General features: G+C 39.5%; 1 long non-coding RNA gene across 1 annotated transcript in view; it reads right to left on the bottom strand.

The window, feature by feature from the left end:
- Positions 1-22,289, bottom strand: part of LOC130683600 (uncharacterized) — a 201,020-nt gene that overhangs the window by 133,548 nt on the left and 45,183 nt on the right. The gene's annotated exons all lie outside the window — the stretch shown is intronic.

Raw genomic sequence — 22,289 nt, forward strand, 5'->3', positions numbered from 1 at the left:
CACCTGAAACTAATATAATGTTATATCTCAATTATTCTTCAATTAAAAAAAATTGTTGGTTGAATGAATAAATGAACTTGAGCACCAAGCCAGTACAGACGGTGGAGTAAAATACAAAATTAAGCATAAAATTAAAATAAAAAAAGGGAAACTCCTGCTTCCATTCCAAAGAGACCTCCTTACCCAGTGGTGTTCTGGCAAATGCTTCACAGTCAGCTCTTGTGGATGGAAGGCAGAGGAGGTGGTTAGCCTTGATTTGTAGCATTTTTCAACTTCCAAATATTCCCACCATGACCAGCTACAAACTACTGATTTCAGTGAAGAATTGGTAAGAGCATCAGCAGTACATCATTATATAATATTTCCACCACATAAATATAGAACATGTAAATCTCAATAGGTGATCTTCCTAAATATATAATAGTAAAATGTAGTAAAGTAGTTCAGAAGCACTCAGTTTTAAGTGTATTTTATCTATTTATAAAAACAAATTATATTTATACAGTATAATTTTTAATAATGTTTGTGTTTTAACAACTGGCTCACACAGTACATGACCATTTAAACAGCAGGCGTTGAGAGTGGGTGCGAGCCCACTACAATGCACCACAGCCCTTACAAGTGTTCTTCACTACCACCACCCCCTTCTGTGCTGTCACTCTTGTTCCTCCAAACCACTCTGTACCTTATTTCCAGATCTCCTGTTTCTCTCCAAATACAAAGCTGAGCTCTGCCCCACTTTCTTTTCAGTACCCTCCCCTTGACCACATTTTAGAAATCCTTAAGGTCTGTACTTTACCACCCTCAGCCCCTCTCCCCACTACATAGACCATTTCAGGCCAAAGAAGCACACCCAGATGTGGGCCTTCCTCAGTTAATCCAGGCCACAACAGGGAAGATGGCCACTGGATTCCCAAATGATAACTTCTAAAGAATTTTCTCATGGAATCAGTGTCACTTTTTATTGAGCTCTATTACTGGTGAGATATTTTAGGTACTTGATGTATTATAAAAAGGACATATAAATAAATCTGAGATGCTAATCTCCCTTCTTATTGGAAAAAATACATTCATATTTCCAATTTAGAAAAGGAACTTCAAGACATACTCAAATAATAGACTACGTGATGTACAGTAGTTCCCCCTTATACAAGGGAAAACTTTCCAAGATCCCCTGTGGATGCCTGAAACCACAGAGAGAACCAAATCCTACATATACACTGGTCTCTCCTATACACACGCACATCTATGGTAAAGCTTAATTTATAAATTAGGCATAGTAGGAGATCAACAACAAGAGTAATAAAAGAACAGTGATAGCATTAAACTCTAATAAAGTTACATTAATGTAGTCTCTCTTTCTCTCAAAATTTATTATATTGTACTCACTCATGTTCTAGTAATGAAGTAAGATAGTAAAATGCCTACATGGGATGGGATGAAGTGAGGTGAAAGGCGGAGGCACTGTGACATAGCTTTAGGCTACTGCTGACATTCTGACGATTTGTCAGAAGGATCATCTGCTTCGGAACTGTGGCTAACCGTGGGGAACCAAATCTGCAGAAAGTGAAGCTGCAGGTAAGGGAGGACCACTGTGTATTTATATGTTTTTGTTTATTCAACTATGTCCACCAGGGGGCACCAAAAATTTTTATATGTGAAATATATTCATTCGATACAGAAATTAAGAGCAAACCTGTATCATTACTTGCTGATAATATGGAAACCATTAGAGTCCTAGAGAACAACATAATTCAAGTTTATGTGGAAAAAACTAGATTTTATTTCTTGAGACTAAAAATAGCATGAATGTATGAATGTTCTTATTCATTTTTAGAGAATTTCAGTACTATATCACTATCACATCATGATGAGAAATATCATCATAAAGCTAAAATTCCATTATTTCCTTCAAAGTCTCAATAACAACCTTCACAGTAGTTGAATCTCCAGCTGGTCACTCATTAATCCATTTAATGTATATTATTTGAACACTTCTCATGTTCAAAACATTGTGCTAACAATTACCACTTCTGAGGCATAACTAGAGGAATACAAAAATGACTGCCGACCTATGTCAGGGTTCTACAGAGAAACAGAACCAACAGAATGTATGTAGGTGTGTGTGTGTGTGTGTGTAAAGAGCTTTATTGTAAAGCATTAGCTCATGCAATTATGGAGACTGACAAGTCTAAGCCTTGTAGAACAAGACAGCAGCCTGGAAATACAGGCAGGAGTTGGTGTTGAATCTTGAGGCAGAATTTCTTCTTCTCCAGGAAACCTCAGCTTTTGCTCTTTAGACCTTCAACTAATGGATGAGGACCATCCACACTATCAAGGTTAATGTTCTCTATTTAAAGTCAACTGATCATTGATGTTAATATCTATGTTATGATATATATATATATGTTATATATATATGATATATAAGTTATATATATATATGATATATAATATCATATCTATAAAATGCCTTCATAGCAACACCTAGATTAGAGTTTAATTAAATAACTGGATACTATAGCCTGGCCAAGTTGACACATAAAATGAACACTCTCACTGCTCCAAAAAATTTCCCATGTCCTGATACAATGTTCCAGAAATGTCATCCTTGGAAAACCATGTTTTGAGTCATAGATTGCTCTTCCCAGGTATCATCTTCTAAAACATGTATATCCTTGGTAAGTTAATATACCTACTTAGATGCTAACATGTCTGTAAGGTTATAACACACATTTCTCCAGACAAAAAAGAGTCTGAGGTATTCTGAAAGCACTGACTAGCAGGAGATCCTGAAATGCTAAAAAGGAAGCTATGATTTACCATCAATAACCACCAATTTCCTAATTTTACAAATAATTTCTCCTCTCCAAAAAGTGCTGGGTATGTTGTGAGAAACTACACTGTTGTTGGTTTTAGAAACTGCATGTACCTTGTAAACCAGCAACTAAACAATTATCGAGTGATGCCTCACTCTCTAACTCCTATTCAATGTGCTATGCAAAGTTTCAGTTCAAATTGCTTTGCTTGTGGGACTTCAATAATTAGATTACCCAGAAGAATAAACAACCTGATTATATTGAGGAAGAAAAATAAGACAAACCAAAAATGAGAAACACAAAATGAGTGTGTTCTTTAAAAATACACTTATCCAAGAAGAAATAACGGATGGCCAACAGACACATGAAAAGATGCTCCACATCACTAATCATCAGAGAAATTCAAATTAAAATCACAATGAGATATCACCTCACACCAGTTAGGATGGCCAACATCCAAAAGACAAGAAACAACAAATGCTGGTGAGGATGTGGAGAAATGGGAACCCTCCTACACTGTTCTTGGGAATGTAAATAGATTCAACTGTTGTGGAAAGCAATATGGAGGTTCCTCCAAAATAGAAATACCATTTGACCCATGAATTCCAGTCCTAGGAACTTACCCTAAGAGAACAAGATCCCTGATTCAAAATGACAAACACACCCCTATGTTTATCGCTCCACTATTTACAATAGCCAAGATATGGAAGCAACCTAAGTGTCCATCAATAGATGAATGAATAAAGAAGATGTGGTACATATACACAATGGAATATTATTCAGCCATAAAAATAAAATAAATCCTACCATTTGCAACAGCATGAATGGAACTAGAGGGTATTATGTCCAGTGAAACAAGTAAGGTGGAGAAAGACAAATACCAAATGACTTTACTCATTTGTGGAGTATAAAAACAAAGAAAACCTGAAGGAACAAAATAGCAGCAGACTCACAGACTCCAAGAAGGGACTAGTGATTACCAAAGAGGAGGGGTTGGGCATGGTAAATGGGGAGGGTGAAGAGGATTAAGTGGCACTACAATTTGCAGTCACAATATAGGTAGGTCACAGGGAAGGCAGTACAGTACAGAGCAGACAAGTATGACTCTATAGCATCTTACTACGCTGATAGACAGTGAATAATAAAAGGGGTGAGGACTTGATAATATGGGTCAATGCTGAAACCATAGTGTTGTTTATGTGAAACCATCATAAGATTGTATATCACTGATACTTTACTAAAAAAGAAATTAAACAAAAACATCAATGACATAAAAGTCAAAGGCAAAGACAAAAAAATAAAGGACACTAAAGAGACACTGGAATTAAAATCAGTACATCATCCTAAACTGGGGGTTGCACTACAGAGGAAAAGCACACTCTATAAAGGAGAGTGTGGTGTCAATTCACAAACTGGAACACAGGTGGCAGATTGGATAAAGGTGAAGACTTTTGTTTGTTTGGTAACTGGGCTATGATTGTATGGGAGAGTGTCCTTATTCACAGGAGGAGATTGGGTTCAGAAACCAAATATGAGTGATATGTATATACATGAAGAAAGAGCAAGAGATGAAGCAAATGGAACAAAATATTAAGTGCAGTGAGGAGTGTACAGGTGTTCTTTGATGCTGTTCTCACAAAAACATAATTTCCTTGTCTTGAAATTATTTTCAAAGAAAAACTTTTTAAAAAGTTTACCAGAAATAGCTAAGCTCCATTGGAAGAAATGTATTCATCTGCTTTAAGCTGAGAGTGATATTGCTTTGCAAAATCAAGTCATCAGGGTTCTTTCTCATTCACAGCATATCACAGTTCAAAACGAGTAGAGATAGTGGAAGGGGAGGCTCTGCCCTATGCTCACAATTCAGGAACCAGGGTCCTTCCCACCAGAAGCCCCATCCTGCATTGGTTCCTCTTCAATCGTCCAGGGAATAAAAGAATTGCACATGGGAAGTCCCCATGGGCCTGTCTGCAAATGGTCCCAACCTTCCTGCTCACTTGCCACTGCCTGGAACCTACATGGCTACACCCACTTGCAAGGGAGCCCAGAAAATGGGGTCCACCGGGGGCTTAGGGTCAAGAAGACAAAATAGGTTTGGGGGGCACTAGTATCTTTGGCATAATTAGTATCTTATTTCACAAGGACATTTAATTGAAAAACGGAGAGAAGGAATAATCCCTCCTGAGAAAAGCAAGCACAGAAAATTATACATGTTAACCTTGAGATCAAAACTGTGTCTCTTTCTCAAACTCTTCTCCCCCATGGAGGCAAATTAGCCAAGATGGTACAGTGGAGCTAAAACTTAATATCAGAAACTGAGTTTTAAGAAAACAGTCACAGATATTATTCCAAATGTGGGCACCATGTCATTAACAATAGAAGTACAGGGGCAATGTTGCCTGCAAAAGTTAGGCTGAAGCTCAGGAATGATGCACAGACCTGGGATGGGTTTGTCAGTGTGGTAGACTTGCTCCCCACTTCTGTCTATCCACTTCCCTCTTCCCTACCTTTCTCCTTCCAGGAGTATCTCCAATTACATCTGCTCATTAAACCTTTTTGCTCAAGAGCACACCGATTTCTTTCTACTTGGATCTTATTGCCTCACCAGCTAATATGAAATGATTTATCTGTCACAATTCATTCTTTTGTGTTTTTATGTAATTAGAATAATTATTCATGGTTCAGAAACATAGCAGGTCTCTATTTTGTTTACCTTACACTGAGCTCAGTGTTGGGTCAATAAAAAGGGAAGAATAAATATTTGTTACTAGATTTGCTTCCATTTCTGGATCTGGGTGAGAGGGATGTCTCAGAATACATGGCTCTCAGTTGGAATAGGAAATGTATGGGCTCTCCTCCAGCATACTCTCATGAACAAGGACTAGTCAGACTTAGTGATTTAGCACAGTCACTTGATTAAATTGCTAAAGTCATTCTTTTTAGCCACATTCACTTTTTTTTCCCCTCAAACCTTTTTATGAAGACTTGGTAATCTCTAAAAAAAATGGAGAGGGTCTAATACCCTCTGCCTGAAATGAGCATGGCAGAGGCAGCATTCTGGATGAAGGATTGATTTCCAGGGTTTGCTCCCCGAGACTAGACAGACCGCCATTCTCAGGTAGTATCTTCTCAGACCAGCACCTATGACACCATATGATGCACACTTTAACTCAAGAACTTTGTGACAATAAAATGATTCATTTAGGCAACCTGCATTATAAAATAAAATAAAAATGACCTTTATTTTATTATACAGTTTACTAATAATACAAATATAATAATTATATACTGCACACAAACAATAAATGGCATCCAGAGAAATTCCAATATTAAGTCCCAATATTTTCTTTAATATGTCTTTGGTGAAGATACTTAGTCAAGGATGATTAAGGGAATTATCATTATTGGGGCTCAGTCGAGGCCCAGTTTCTCTTGTCTCCTGCTTATCTAATTTCGGCATCCCTTCTGTCAAAAGCCACATACTGTTTGTGGTTTTACAGGCATGCACCAGAGGTTACTTCCTTCTAGCAGAATCGCTATTCTTACTATCTGCTCATGGGCTTGCTCGATGCTCCATTTAATCTGCTCTTAATAGTTATGCTGCTAAAGTGGATGTTTTCACTGCTCTCCATTCTATTTAAAAAAATACCATCTGCCACTTGTCTCTGTGCTGAGCCCTCTGTGTCCCATAGGGAGCCTCTACTTTAAGTCTACCCTAAGTTGAGGTGATGGAAATGATTTTATTTTCCTCAGATTTGAAAAGGAAGAAAAGCTACCTAATGAGAACAGAGTTGAAAAGACATCCTCTCCTAGAAAATAACAGGAATGGCTTGCTTACTGTCCCTGAAATAGTGACAAATTTCAACCTAGAAATTACAGCTCAGAAATATTTAACTCAATCATGATCAATATCAAGTTGGCAACATTAGCATGTTATGGTTTTCAGTATTTCTATGGGCAATCTAGCAAATTATAAGAGAAAAAATTACTCCCTGAAATGCATATAAAATTAGATTAGTGGCAAATGCAAATGCCAGATATTTCAGAGGAATATTTTCTTTGGCAATTTGAAGTTTCTGCGTTCTCAGATTTCTCAGCTGAAATATCTCAGCTGTCTTCTCAAGAGGAAAGAAACATTTCATATTTACATAAGTTATGTGTATAACATTCATACAATAAAGACTTGATAGGGAAAAATTCTGAAATGTCCAAAATTAAGTGACATAAGGGCCTGAGAATGAGGGAGAGACATTTCCAGTAAGGTGGGTACCTTGATCGCATTCAATCACCTGCAACCAGCAATAGGCCCCTTTTGGTGATTTGCTGATCTGCACGACTTGCAGGAAAAACAACCAACAGGCCAGTAGTTGTGTCCACACAAGTCATGGCACACCAGTGTCCTTCTGATAAGAGCAGAGGCCCAATATAATCTATCTGCCACCTGACAAGGGATATAGGATCCTTTACTATCATCCCATGTTGCTGCGAGGCTCTGTGTAAGTCCCTTTTAGAGCATACAGGCACTCCTTCCAGGATCTGCTGTCTTCTTCAAAGGTCAACGGCAAGCCCCACCAAAAGGTTACAGCCCACATTGTCTTTTGCCCTGTGTGCAACAAGTACTGATATAACCCCTGGGCTACGTCAGAGGCAGGCTTTCCTGCTAAACAGCGCACCTGGGCCTGTGTGTCTGCTGCATCATTCCCTGGGGATGCCAAAGGCAAATGGCCAGTCACATGATATATGGTAACAGTCATAGTCTGACCAGAGGCCCATAGGTCTTGCCACAACTCTTACCCCCAAAGGGGTCAGTGACCAACCATCCAGTTGTCATGGTACCAGGTTGGTAGCCACAGGGTCGAGCACCAATAGACAGCCCAGCTGTCAGTGCCAACAACTATAGGGGAAGGCTCCTGGGTGATCATGAGCCACACAGCCCACAACTCAGCCCATTGACTGCTCTCCCCTCTCCATCTTCCATCCATATTGTCTCAGTCTTAGGATGGAAAGCCACAGTCCTCCACCTCAGGGCTGCCCACAGCTGGAGCCATCTGTATAGCAAGCATCTTCAGGTATAGGGACTAATCCCTCCTGATAAGGCCTCTTGGCTACCAGTGGCTCAAAAGCAAGTTCCTCCTGCTTTCCATTGGTATAGGTCACTGGCCCCAGCGAGCATTGGAGTTCTCCAATTAAGGAGCTATGGGAGAGGGATCTACACTACTGTAAGTATACTCCCCATTTGGCCAGTGTAGGCATCTGTGCCATGACACTCTGAGGCCTTTGGGTTCCGTCTCTCACACCCACCCTGCAATAGGATAGTTGGTTATAACCTTGGTCAGAGCTGTTCCGGTGATGGGCTCCGTAGCCAGCAAGGTGTGCTACACAGCAGCCAGTTGCTTCTCTATAAAGGTGTACCAGACCTCTGCTCCTTTGCATAGTTATGACCAGCATCCAGTAGGTGGGTAAGTCCATTCAAGCCACTACCAAAGGCCCCATCCATATCCATCCTCAGTTACATGAACATCTAGCTTACAGGACCTTGATGAGTCCATTATACTCAAGGCCTGTAGGGCCTTGACTGTTCACTTACCCGCAGTAAAAGCAGCTGCATATGTTCCATCCCAGTCCCACCTGATGCCCTTTAATATCAACTGGTATAGGGCTTCAGAATTTGGGCAAACTGCATGATAACACTCTCCAGTAGCTCAAAAGACCGAAAAACTCTTGAAGTACTGCCACAGTGGTAGGGGTAGGGAAAGTCTGGACCTTGTCTATGACTGCTTCTGGGAAAACTTCAGTTTTACCTGACCAGACAACCCCAAATAAATTTACTGACAAACCATGTCCCTGACACTTGGTGCTGTTCACAGCCCATCCTTTCTCCTGTAGGTGTTGCAGCTCTCTAGGTGCTGCACCTTCTAAATCTGCAAGAGAATCAGATGTAAGCATAATATCATCAATGTAGTGATACAGCTGCACCATTTGCACTTTCTTCCATGTGGCCAAGTCCTGGGCTACAAGCCCATGACAAATGGTGGGACTGTGGAGGTATCCCTGTGGAAGGATAGTGAATGTCCACTGCCAGCCTTCCCATGTGAAGGCAAACTGTTCCTGACTTTCCTGTGCTATGTCAATAGGAGGAAAGTATTAGCAAGGTCCACAACATAATGATACATCACTAGTTAATGACTGAGTGTGTCCATAAGGGCTGCTATAGAGGGGACAGCAGCATGCAAAGGTGATGTGACTTTGTTCAATTCCCTGTAATTCAGTCATATGCCAAGAGCCATCTGGCTTTTTCACTGGCCACACTGGGGAATTAAAAAGACTATGAACAGGCTTTATGATGCCCACCTTCTCCAACTCCTGTACAGTTACTCCAAATTCCTTGTGCCCCCCAGGCAATTTATACTGCTTAGCATTTTCACTCACTGAGATACAGGCAGAGCTACAGATGGGTGCTTAGAATGTAGCCTCAGAACTGCCTTTACCACACATACCCTCAGTCTGCACTCACGTGCAGTGGTCTGTAACCACAGGCCCTGCAGGATATCTACCCCCAAAATATATTCAGGGATGGGAGAAATGTACACAGTATACTCCTTTGGGGGTAAACGCCCTAACCTCAATGGAATTTAGGCTTCCTTCACTCTAATTGCCTTACCTCCACAGCCATCTATCACAGCAGGGGTCCTGGAAAAAATGCTCACAGTTGCTGTAAATCAGATAATATTCAGCTCCTGTATCCACCAGTACCAGGACATGTTGTGCATTCATGGGGGACCAATGAATTGCTAATTCTATATGTGTCCTCCAGTCCCCACCCCATCCCCCAAGATGGGGACCTTGATCCCCCCTCAGTCGAACCGTGATGCCCAATTGTCATCCTATGGGGTAAGGGCCCAGGCAGAGCCTGAGTACTGTACCCCATCTCCAGGGCTGAATCACCCAGCTGCTCAAAGCAAGGCGGAAGTGTGTCTCTGCCCTGCCAAAGTCTCTCTCTCTCCTCGGTAACCCTCTCTCTCTCCTCGATAAAACTTTCCACTACCTCGATGAAAAGAGATCCTACAATCCCAGCTGCTACATGGCCACTCAGAGCCTCTAAGTAGTCTTCTATATCACGGAGGGCTAATTCTGCAGCTTCTGGTGTCTTTACCCTTCCCCAGTTCTGGGGAAGGCCCCACTCCCCTAGGAGGTGCTTTACCCTAGACCAATTGCCCACTAAGGGCTTCCCAGTTAGAAGCCCCACAGATGGGGGGCTCCTGAGTGAAGCTGCACCCTTTGCCGCTGCAGCCACTGGGGCCTCCCCACCATTCCTAGAGGCAGCCCGCCCTAGAGATGTACCCATGTAGACAGATTTGGGTTCAGAGGTCCTGCCAACTACTGCCAGATGTAATGCCAGGAGAAAATTCCAGGGCAAAATACCTTTGAAACTGAAATCAATCAAGGGAGAAAGAAAGTGGGAGAAACCAATTTATTTGTTACAAGTCTACCCAGTCTCTCCCATCCAGATAAGCCCTTACTTGCCCATGTACTTACCTATTGATATGGAGATGAACTACTTCTCTCCACCCCTTGGAAACACCTAATGATATGGAAATGCACTAAAGCCAGGTGAGAGATTCTGGAAATACTGCAATTTTACCCACTATATATATATACAATCTTGTATTAGTTTCAAGTATATACCACAGTGGTTCAACATGTCATTAAATCCTCACCCCCACTAGTACAACCACTGTCAAAATATAAAGATGTTATAGAATGATTGGCTATATTCTCCATGCTGCACTGCCATCCCCGTGACCAACCTACATAATGGTCGAGAATTTTTGTGCCCCTTTATGCCCCTCAGCCTTCCCAACCACCCACCCAAACCCTTCCCCCATGGTAAGCAGCAGTCCATTTTTCTTTTCCTTTTTTTTTTTTTTTGAGAGGGCAACTCTCACATTTATTGAACAAATGGTTGTTAACAACAATAAAATTCTCTTTAGGGGACTCAATGCACAATCATTAATCAACTCCAAGCCTAATTCTCAACAGTCTCCAATCTTCTGAAGCATAACGAACAAGTTCTTACATGGTGAACAAGTTCTTACCTAGTGAATAAGTTCTTACATGGTGAACAGTGCAAGGGCAGTCATCACAGAAACTTTCGGTTTTGATCACGCATCATGAACTATAAACAATCAGGTCAAATATGATTATTCGTTTGATTTTTATACTTGAGTTATATGTGAATCTCACATTTCTCCCTTATTATTATTATATTTTTAAATAAAATGTTGAAGTGGTATGTAGATGCAAGATAAAGGTAGAAAACATAATATAGTGCTGTAAGAGGACAAATATAGATGATCAGGTCTGTGCCTATACACTAAGTATTAATCCAAGCTAGACAAGGGCAACAAAACATCCACGGATGCAAAAGATTTCTCTCAAAACGGGGGGGGGGGGAGGTTCTAAGCCTCACCTCTGTTGATCCGCAATTTCTCACCTGATGGCCCCCATGCGACTGTGCCTGTCTTAGGTTGTTCCTCCCTTGAGGAATCTTACCCGTCTCTGGCTAACCAGTCATCTTCCAGGGCCATACAGGGAAATGTAAAGTTGGTAAATGAGAGAGAAGCAGTATTGTTTGAAAAGGTTAGCTTTTTATTTCTTTGCAGATTTATGCCCTGTGGCTTCTATGCCCAGCATTTGTCTTGAGGTATCTTTACCACTTGGAAGAATAATGATACTCAGTAATTTTCTATATGAGGCACGAATTCTACTAAAGGGTTGTAATTAGGAAGGAAGAAGAAAAGCTATAGAAGTAGCAGATGGAAGAAAACATGGGAAGATTGATTATTTCTTTGGCATATTTTCTTGTAGAGTAACATAAGCATATATAGGTTTTAACAAACTACTAATTAAATTATGTACACACATTAACAGAATAGGAATACAGCTACATAACCAAAGCAGACCTACAATTACCAGCCATATCCAGTGAAACCAAGAAAACCAGTTAGGTACCCTAGGCATTTGTGAAAACTTATCAATGATATGATGGATACTGTCTAACTGAATTTGAATAGTTTGAGAAAAATCAGACAAATTAAAACAACACATTCCTGGGAACTGTTCACATCCCATATGTTCTTTTAACAGTAGATAGTCTGTAGTCGCATGATTTTGGAGCACTGCAACTTGCACTTCTCCTAATTCTTGGTTGAGTTCCGACAGTATAGATGCAGTCAAATTTGTTGTTTTACTGTATGCACAGGCCAGCTTAGATATCTCCTTCTTCATTTCAATGGCAAGTCCAGGAACTGGTGGGATGAATGCAGCTACAACTGCAACAGCGCCACGATCTTTGTTGAAGATTTTTGATGATCATCTTCTGGAATGATTCTTCCAGAGGATGTTGATGTTGGAAGATCTTCTTCATATCGTATCTTAATTCATTTTCTGGGTAGCCAAATTAGGCTTTGATCCTCTGTATAAACACAAACAGACCCTTTGCCCACACTTTGATATGCCCTTTATACCATTGCGTAGAACTCATTGGAGGTCACCACACAGGAACTGCTTTTTTTTTTTTTTAAGAGAAAGGAATATTATCAGAAAAATGTACCTCCATAGCTGATCATCCGACACCCTTTAAAAGATCAAAATTAAGGATATGTAAAGCATGCATTAATCGTTGATTAGCAGATAGTTTTATCCTATCAGGGAGTAATCCCCCTTTTCTTTCTCTCTTTTTTTTTGTTATCATTAATCTATAATTACAAGAATATTATGTTTAATGGGCTCTCCCCTACACCAGGTCACCCCACAAACCCCATTACAGTCACTGTCCAGCAGCATAGCAAAATGTTGTAGAATCACTACTTGTCTTCTCTGTGTTGCACAGCCCTCCCCTTTCCCCCACCTCCCACATTATGCATGCTAATCATAATACCCCCTTTCTTCTTCCCCCCCTTATCCCTCCCTACCCACCCATCCTCCCCAGTCCCTTTCCCTTTGGTAACTGTTAGTCCATTCGTGGGTTCTATGATTCTGCTGCTGTTTTGTTCTTTCAGTTTTTCCTTTGTCCTTGTACTCCACAGATGAGTGAAATCATTTGGCATTTGTCTTTCTCCACTTGGCTTATTTCACTGAGCATAATACTCTCTAGCTCCATCCAGGTTGTTGCAAATGGTAGGAATTGTTTTCTTCTTATGGCTGAATAATATTCCATTGTGTATATGTACCACATCTTCTTTATCTATTCATCTACTGATGGACACTTAGGTTGCTTCCAATTCTTGGCTATTCTAAACAGTGCTGCGATAAACATAGGGGTGCATCTGTCTATTCAAACTGGAGTGCTGCATTCCTAGGGTAAATTCCTAGGAGTGGAATTCCTGGGTCAAATGGTAAGTCTATTTTGAGCATTTTTGAGGAACCTCCATACTGCTTTCCACAATGGTTGAACTAATTTACATTCCCACCAGAAGTGTAGGAGGGTTCCCCATTCTCCACAACCTCGCCAACAGTTGTTGTTTGTCCTTTGGATGGTAGCCATCCTTATTGGTGTGAGGTGATATCTCATTGTGGTTTTAAATTGCACTTCTCTGATAACTAGCAATGTGGAGTGTCTATTCATGTGTCTGTTGGCCATCTGAATTTCTTCTTTGAAAAACTGTTCAGCTCCTCTGCCCATTTTTTAATTGGATTATTTGCTTTTTGTTTGTTGAGGTGTGTGAGCTCTTTATATATTTTGGATGTCAAGCCTTTATCGGATCTGTCATTTATGAATATATTCTCCCATACTCTAGGGTGCCTTTTTGTTCTATTAATGGTGTCCTTTGCTGTACAGAAGCTTTTCAGCTTGATATAGTCCCACTTATTCATTTTTCCTTTTGTTTTCCTTGCACAGGGAGATATGTTCATGAAGAAGTCACTAATGTTTATGTCCAAGAGATTTTTGCCTATGTTTTTTTCTAAGAGTTTTATGGTTTCATGACTTACATTCAGGTCTTTGATCCACTTCGAATTTACTTTGGTGTATGGGGTTAGACAGTGATCCCGTTTCATTCTCTTACATGTAGCTGTCCAGTTTTGCCAGCACCATTGGTTGAAGAGACTGTCATTTCCCCATTGTATGTCCATGGCTCCTTTATTGAATATTAATTGACCATATATGTTTAGGTTAATGTCTGGAGATTCTAATCTGTTCCACTGGTCTGTGGCTCTGTTCTTGGGCCAGTACCAAATTGTCTTGATTACTGTGGCTTTGTAGTAGAGCTTGAAGTTGGGGAGTGAGATCCCCCCCCTAACTTTATTCTTTTTTCTCAGGATTGCTTTGGCTATTTGGGGTCTTTGGTGTTTACATATAAATTTTTGAACTATTTGTTACCGTTCATTGAAGAATGTTGCTGGTAATTTGATAGGGATTGCATCAAATCTGTATATTGCCTTGGGAAGGATGGCCATTTTGATGATATTAATTCTTCCTAGCCAAGAGCATGGGATAAGTTTCCATTTATTAGTGTCCTCTTTAATTTCTTTTAAGAGTCTCTTATAGTTTTCAAAGTCTTTCACTTCTTTGGTTAGGTTTATTCCTAGGTATTTTATTCTTTTTGATGCAATTGTGAATGGAATTGTTTTCCTGATTTCTCTTTCTATTGGTTCATTGTTAGTGTATAGAAAAGCTACAGATTTCTGTGTGTTAATTTTGTATCCTGCAACTTTGCTGTATTACGATATCAGTTCTAGTAGTTTTGGAGTGGAGTCTTTAGGGTTTTTTATGTACAATATCATGTCATCTGCAAATAATGACAGTTTAACTTCTTCTTTACCAATCTGGATTCCTTGTATTTCTTTGTTTTGTCTAATTGCTGTGGCTAGGACCTCCAGTACTATGTTGAATAACAGTGGGGAGAGTGGGCATCCCTGTCTTGTTCCCGATTGCAGAGGAAAAGCTTTCAGATTCTCGCTGTTCAGTATGATGTTGGCTGTGGGTTTATCGTATATGGCCTTTATTATGTTGAGGTACTTGCCCTCTATACCCATTTTGCTGAGAGTGTTTTTCACGAACGGATGTTGAATTTTGTCGAATGCTTTTTCAGCATCTATGGAGATAATCATGTGGATTTGTCTTTCTTTTTGTTTATGTAGTGGATGATGTTGATGGATTTTCGAATGTTGTACCATCCTTGCTTCCTGGGATGAATCCAACTTGGTTGTGGTGTACGATCCTTTTGATATATTTTTGAATTCGGTTTGCTAATATCTTGTTGAGTATTTTTGCAGCTACATTCATCAGGGATATTGGTCTGTAATTTTCTTTTTCTGGTGGGGTCTTTGCCTGGTTTTGGTATTAGGGTGATGTTGGCTTCATAGAATGAGTTTGGGAGTATTCCCTCCTTTTCTATTTTTTGGAAAATTTTAAGGAGAATGGGTATTATACCTTCTCTGTATGTCTGATAAAATTCTGAGGTAAATCCATCTGGCCCGGGGTTTATTTTTCTTGGGTAGTTTTTTTATTACTGCTTCAATTTCTTTGCTGGTAGTTGGTTTGTTTAGATTTTGTGTTTCTTCCTTGGTCGGTCTTGGAAGGTTATATTTTTCTAGGAAGTTGTCCATTTCTTCTAGGTTTTCCAGCTTCTTAGCATATACGTTTTCGTAGTAGTCTCTAATAATTCTTTGTATTTCTGTGGGGTCCATCGTGATATTTCCTTTCTAGTTTCTGGTTCTGTTGATGTGTGTTTATTCTCTTTTTCTCTTAATAAGTCTGGCTAGAGGCTTATCTATTTTGTTCATTTTCTCAAAGAACCAGCTCTTGGTTTCATTGATTTTTTCTATTGTTTTATTCTTTTCAATTTTATTTATTTCTTCTCTGATCTTTATTATGTCCCTCCTGCTGCTGACTTTAGGTCTCATTTGTTCTTCTTTTTCCAATTGTGATAACTTGACGTTAGACTATTCATTTGGGTTTGTTCTTCCTTCATTAAATATGCCTGGATTGCTATATACTTTCCTCTTAAGACTGCTTTTGCTCCGTCCCACAGAAATCGGGGCTTTGTGTTGTTGTTGTCATTTATTTCCATATATTGCTGGATCTCCATTTTAATTTGGTCATTGATCAATTGGCTATTTAGAAGCGTGATGTTAAGCCTCCATGTTTTTGTGAGCCTTTTTGCTTTCTTTGTACAATTTATTTCTAGTTTTATACCTTTGTGGTCTGAAACATTGGTTGGTAGGATTTCAATCTTTTGGAATTTACTGAGGCTCTTTTTGTGGCCTAGTATGTGGTCTATTCTGGAGAATATTCCATGTGCACTTGAGAAGAATGTGTATCCTGTTGCTTTTGGGTGTGGAGTTCTATAGATGTCTATTAGGTCCATCTGTTCTAGTGTGTTGTTTAGGGCCTCTGTGTCCTTACTTATTTTCTGTTTGGTGGATCTGTCCTTTGGAATAAATGGTGTGTTGAAGTCTCCTAAAATGAATGCATTGCATTCTATTTCCTCCTTTAGTTCTGTTAGTATTTGTTTCACATATGCTGGTGCTTCTGTGTTGGGTGCATATATATTTATAATGGTTATATCGTCTTGTTGGACTGAGCCCTTTATCATTATGTATGTCCTTCTTTATCTCTCGTTACTTTCTTTGTTTTGAAGTCTATTTTGTCTGATACTAGTACTGCAACACCTGATTTTTTCTCCCTATTGTTTGCATGAAACATCTTTTTCCAACCCTTGACTTTTAGTCTGTGCATGTCTTTGGCTTTGAGGTGAGTCTCTTGTAAGCAGTGTATAGATGGGTCTTGTTTTTTTATCCATTCAGTGACTCTGTGTCTTTTGATTGGTGCATTCAGTCCATTTACATTTAGGGTGATTATCAATAGGTATGTACTTATTGCCGTTTCAAGCTTTAGATTCGTGGTTACCAAAGGTTCCAGGTTACTTTCCTTACTATCTAAGAGTCTAACTTAACTCACTTAGTATGCTGTTACAAACACAATCTAAAGGTTCTTTACTCTTTTTCCTCCTTTTTCTTCCTCCTTCATTCTTTATATATTAGGTATCAAATTCTGTACTTTTTGTCTATCCCTTGATTGGCTTTGGGGATAGTCAATTTAATTTTGCTTTGTTTTGCAATCAGCTGCTCCACCCTTCCTACCATGGTTTTACTACCTCTGGTGACAGCTATGCAACCCTTGGAACACTTCCATCTATAGCAGTCCCTCCAAAATAGACTGCAGAGATGGTTTGTGGGAGGTAAACTCTCTCAGCTTTTGCTTATCTGGAAATTGTTTAATCCCGCCTTCAAATTTAAATGATATTCTCACTGGATAAAGTAATATTGGTTCCAGGCCCTTCTGCTTCATGGCATTAAATACATCATGCCACTCCCTTCTGGCCTGTAAGATTTCTGCTAAGAAGTCTGATGTTAGCCTGATGGGCTTTCCTTTGTATGTGATCTTATTTCTGCCTCTGGCTGCTTTCAACAGACTGTCCTTATCCTTGATCTTTCCCATTTTAATTACTATGTGTCTTGGTGTTGTCTTCCTTGGGTCCCTTGTGTTGGGAGATCTGTGTATCTCCATGGCCTGAGAGACTATCTCCTTCCCCAGATTGGGGAAGTTTTCAGCAACTACCTCCTCAAAGACACTTTCTGTCCCTTTCTCTCTCTTCTTCTTCTTCTGGTATTCCTATAATGCGAATATTGTTCCGATTGGATTGGTCACACAGTTCTCTCAATATTCTTTCATTTTTAGAGATCCTTTTTTCTCTCTGTGCCTCAGCTTCTTTTTTATTCCTCTTCTCTAGCTTCTATTTCATTTATTGTCTCCTCCACCGTATCCAACCTGCTTTTAATACCCTCCATCGTGTTCTTTAATGATTGGATCTCTTACCTGAATTCATTCCTGAGTTCTTGGATGTCTTTCCTTACCTCCATTAGAATGTTGATGATTTTTATTTTGAACTCCCTTTCAGGAAGAGTCATGAGGTCCATATCATTTAAGTCTTTCTCAGGAGTTGTATTAACAATTTTCCTCTGGACAAGGCTCCTTTGGCATTTTATGTTTGTATATGGCGCCCTCTAGTGTCCAGAAGCTCTCTTCTTGAGCTGCTCAGCCCCTGAAGCAACATCGGGTGGTTGCAGGGGAGCGGTACTGGTGCCTGGGGGGAGGAAAGAGCTGTTCCCCGCCTCCTGGCTGCTGTGCCTGTCTCCACTGCCTGAGCCAGTAGGCCGGTCACACAGGTATAAGTTTTTGTCCCAGAGCAGCCAGATATGGATCCCTGCTTTCCACAAGCAACTGGAATCCCAGTCTCCCCAGGAACTCTGCCTGGAAAGTATTAACTTTCCAACCCGGTAGTCATGCGAGTCTCATGAAAGTACCATGAAATGTAGGTTTGTGCTCCCAGAGCAGATCTCCAGAGCCAGGTATTCAACAGTCCCAAGCCTTCCACTCCCTCCCTGCTCCATTTGTCTTCCTCCTGCCAGTGAGCTGGGGTGGGGATAGGGGCTCGGGTCCTGGGGAGCCACAGTTCCGGTATGTTACCCCATTCGCTGAGGTCTGCTCTTTTCTCCAGGTGTGTGCAGTCTGAAGCCGTTCTCTTTCCTTTTGCTCTCTCAGGATTAGTTTCGTCAATTAAATTTTCTAATTGTATCCAGTTTTAGGAGGAAGCCTCTGTCTCTCCTCTCATGTTGCCATCTTTAATCTACGCATCTTTGTTTCATTATCGCCCATCCACTCCTCTGCTCACTGCCTTCATCACCCTACCAAAAACACCTCACTAATTCCACATTACCCTATGTCAAGAAATCTGAAGAATGGTTTCCAATCATTTACTTGAGCTCTCAATAGCATTCAATACATTTGGTCACTAGACTAGACTCTCCTGAATTTATTTCCCTAGTCTCTCACAGCTTCTCAACTGTTCTTCTCATTCTCCTCTCATGGAACTTCATCTCTATCTGACAATTATACATGGATTTCCTCAAGAAGGTACTCCAGACACTCTTTTAACCTCACTTTCCATTCTCACACAGGGCCAGGATTTGGATGTGAATGGCATGTCCTGAAGATACTTAGGGTACATCCTGTGAGACTTTACACCAGGAATGATTTCATCCACACCCATAGCTTCAACTAGTGTCTCTTTGCCAAATAACTACAACTTTGTATTTCCAGTGACTCGCTTCCTTTTTAGGACAGAACCATATGCCCAAAGCTTATGGAACATCTTCATTTGTATATTTTACAGGTACCTCATAACTTAATACATTCAAATCTAAATTTGAGACCTGCTTTCCCTGCTATGTATTGTATCTCAGTAAGTTTCTCAAGACAGAAGTTTAGGTGATTTGACACCTTTGTCTCTACTACTCCCCATATCCAATCACCCACCTTCTGCCAATTCTACCTTCCAAATGCATCTTGAACCATATGTATGTCCTTTTGCCCCAAGGCCACCACTACAGGCCAACTTTCCAAATGAACCTTCACCTGTACCAGCACAACAGTCTTCTAAATGATCTTCCTCAATCACTTGCTGCCTTCCACCAGCCCATTCTCCACACAAAAGCCAGAGTATGTTTTTGTTAATGTGTAAGAAGTATGAATTGCATACAGTCAGAGACTTCAAATATGCAGAAATATAACATTCTTTAGGTCTCTAAAAATTAAGCCCCATATGTACTAAGAAGTTGAAAACTATCTCTCAAAAATCAAGGTACACTGCATCATTTGGGTTAAATACTCCAATTCAACCAATTCAAGACTCTCCTCAGGATTTCCCCAAACTGTTTTTCCTCAGTGGAGAATGATTTAAGATCCTGTGATGATTATATACTCAGCAGGTTGGGGTATAATGTAACTTTTCCATAATCATCCTTTTTCCACAGTAACCTCTGTTGAGATTTACCTCATTTTGACTGACCCCCACCAGTGACATCCTCTATCATCTCACAGCTTCTGAAAACCAATTCATTGATGATAATAACAACTGGCTTTTATTGTAAGTCTTATATATATATATATATATAAACTTATTTAACCCATAACCCTTTGGATGTGTGTGCTCTCTCTTAGCATTCTACATACGTCTCTTTTCCCTAGTTGCTTCTTCTGCACCACACTGCATGTGCATCCTGAACTCTCTTGGTCTGTCCTTAAACCCACTCAGCCCAAGGTCTCACTTAACCACTCTTTGTCACTCCAGGGCCATGGTAGGCATGAGGCTTCTCCATGACAACTGTTGTATCCCCAAGCTACTCCCAGGAAAGCAAGCTATGTGCTCCTTCTGCTCTCAGATTTACCCACTAGGGTCAGACATTCCTCTCCCCATCGAGATCTAAAACTTGAGGGTGCCTCAACTCTTTATTCGAAATCCACACCAGCTACTAGCTCTCTTGCTCTCTTTTCTTAATTTTGAAGCTCTGTTCAATTGCGTAGAATGTTAAGAAAAAAACTTTGTGTGTCAGAGGAAAACAGTATTTGAATCTATTCTCTCCTACATTCTTGTTTATGGATAAATTCTATGTACTGTTTCTTCAGGCTTTGACCACTGATGCTAAAAATCCTGCTTTGGGGAGACAAAAAACTTTCTGCCTCAAGAATTAGGTTCTGCATTGAAAAATTAGGCTTTCAGGTTTATCTTAATAAAGCTTTTAAGGAGAGAAAACAGGCTTTCAAGAACCTTATCACTGCTATAGTTTTCAAATAATCAATTGACTTCTTTTTCTAGGCTGAATCTATTCTTCCTTGTTGCTAGTAGATGCTAGTGCCTGAAATAGTAAAGACCACAGAATGCCGAGGAAAAAAATGTGGGTAAGGGAAAAATCTTGGTTTTAAAAACGTCTAAATTTTATCCTAAGACAAACACAAATATGATTAAGCACTCATCCAAACATACACATGCCCTCTTGAAACTTTTTATTTTTCTTGAGATAACTGACATACAACATTGTGTGTAAGTTTAAGGTATATAATCTATAGGCTTGACACATTTATATATTACAATATAATCATCACCCAGCTAACACTTCTGTCACATCACATAATTATCATTTTCTTTTTGTGGTCAGAATAATTAAGATATAGTCTCTTAGTAACTTAAAAGTTCATAATACAGTATTGTTGTTTATAATCACTATGCTGTGATTATACTGGAGGACTGACTTACCTCTAGTTGCAAGTTTGCACCCTTAAATACTTCCCCAGTCCCTACCCCAAGCCCTAGTAATCACCATTCTACTCTCCGTTTCTACAAATTTGGCTTTTTAAGTTAACTTTTCATTGATGTATTACTCACATACAGGAAAGCACACAAATCATGAATGTATAGCTTGATGAATTTCCATCAAGTGAACACATACACTTGTCACAGTCACAGGTCAGGAAGTAAAACATGACCAGGATCCCACCTATATCCCAAAAGAAACTGCTATCCTGACTTCCAACACCATCCACAACTTTGCTAGTTTTTGAACTTTATATAAATGGAATCATACACTGTATTTTTCTGTGTATGGCCCTTTTTCCTTTAAAATTATGAAGTGAAATTCATTCCCATAGTGTTGTACATGGCAGTAGCTTATTATTGTCATTCCTTAAAAGTTTACAATATATGACTATATCACAATTTATTTATCCATTCTACTGGTAATGGATATTTTGTTTGTTCCCAATTTAAGGCTTTTGTGAAAACAAATCTGCTAATAAGAACATTCATATATGTGCCCTTGGTGTGCATATGCATGCATTTCTGTTGGTGTACATCTAGGAAGAATATTACTAATTCATAGAGTTGTATGTTTACCTACATAACAGATACTGCCAATTTTTTGAAATGGCTGTACTAATTTAAACTCTCAGTAGTAACATACGAGAATTTTAATTGTTCTAGATCTCCATCAACACTTAGTATTGGCAGTCCTCTTAATTATAGCTATCCTCATGAATGTATAATAGTATCTTTTGGGGTTAAAATTTGCATTTCCCTGACTGATGTAAACTTTCTTGTACCTATTTGCCATACAGAAGTGATTTTTCTGAAAGTCATTTGCATTTTTCTATTAGGTCTCTTTGATTTATAGTAATCCTTTATCTGACATATATATTGGAATTATCTCCTTTCTTCCACTCTTTGACTTGCCTTTTCCACTTCTTAATGAGGTTTTTAATAATTGAAATTCTTAATTTTCATGTAGTTGAAATTATCCTTTTCTTTTACAGTCAGTGCTTTCTGTATCCTCTTAAGGAATCTTTATCTGACACAATGCCACAAGGATGTTCTTCTATGTCATATTCTCAAAGCTTTATTTTACATTTCACACTTAGATGCAATCCACCTGGAATTGATTGTTGTATATCATGTATAGTATTAGCCAAGATTCATTTTTTAATATGGCTACCTAATTTACCCAGCACCATTTATTTAAGAAACTCTATTTTCCCACTATACTACAATGGGACACAGCTGTCCTAAGTCATAT

Source organism: Manis pentadactyla, chromosome 1 (assembly GCF_030020395.1).
Source record: "Manis pentadactyla isolate mManPen7 chromosome 1, mManPen7.hap1, whole genome shotgun sequence".
Taxonomy (NCBI): Eukaryota; Metazoa; Chordata; class Mammalia; order Pholidota; family Manidae; genus Manis; species Manis pentadactyla.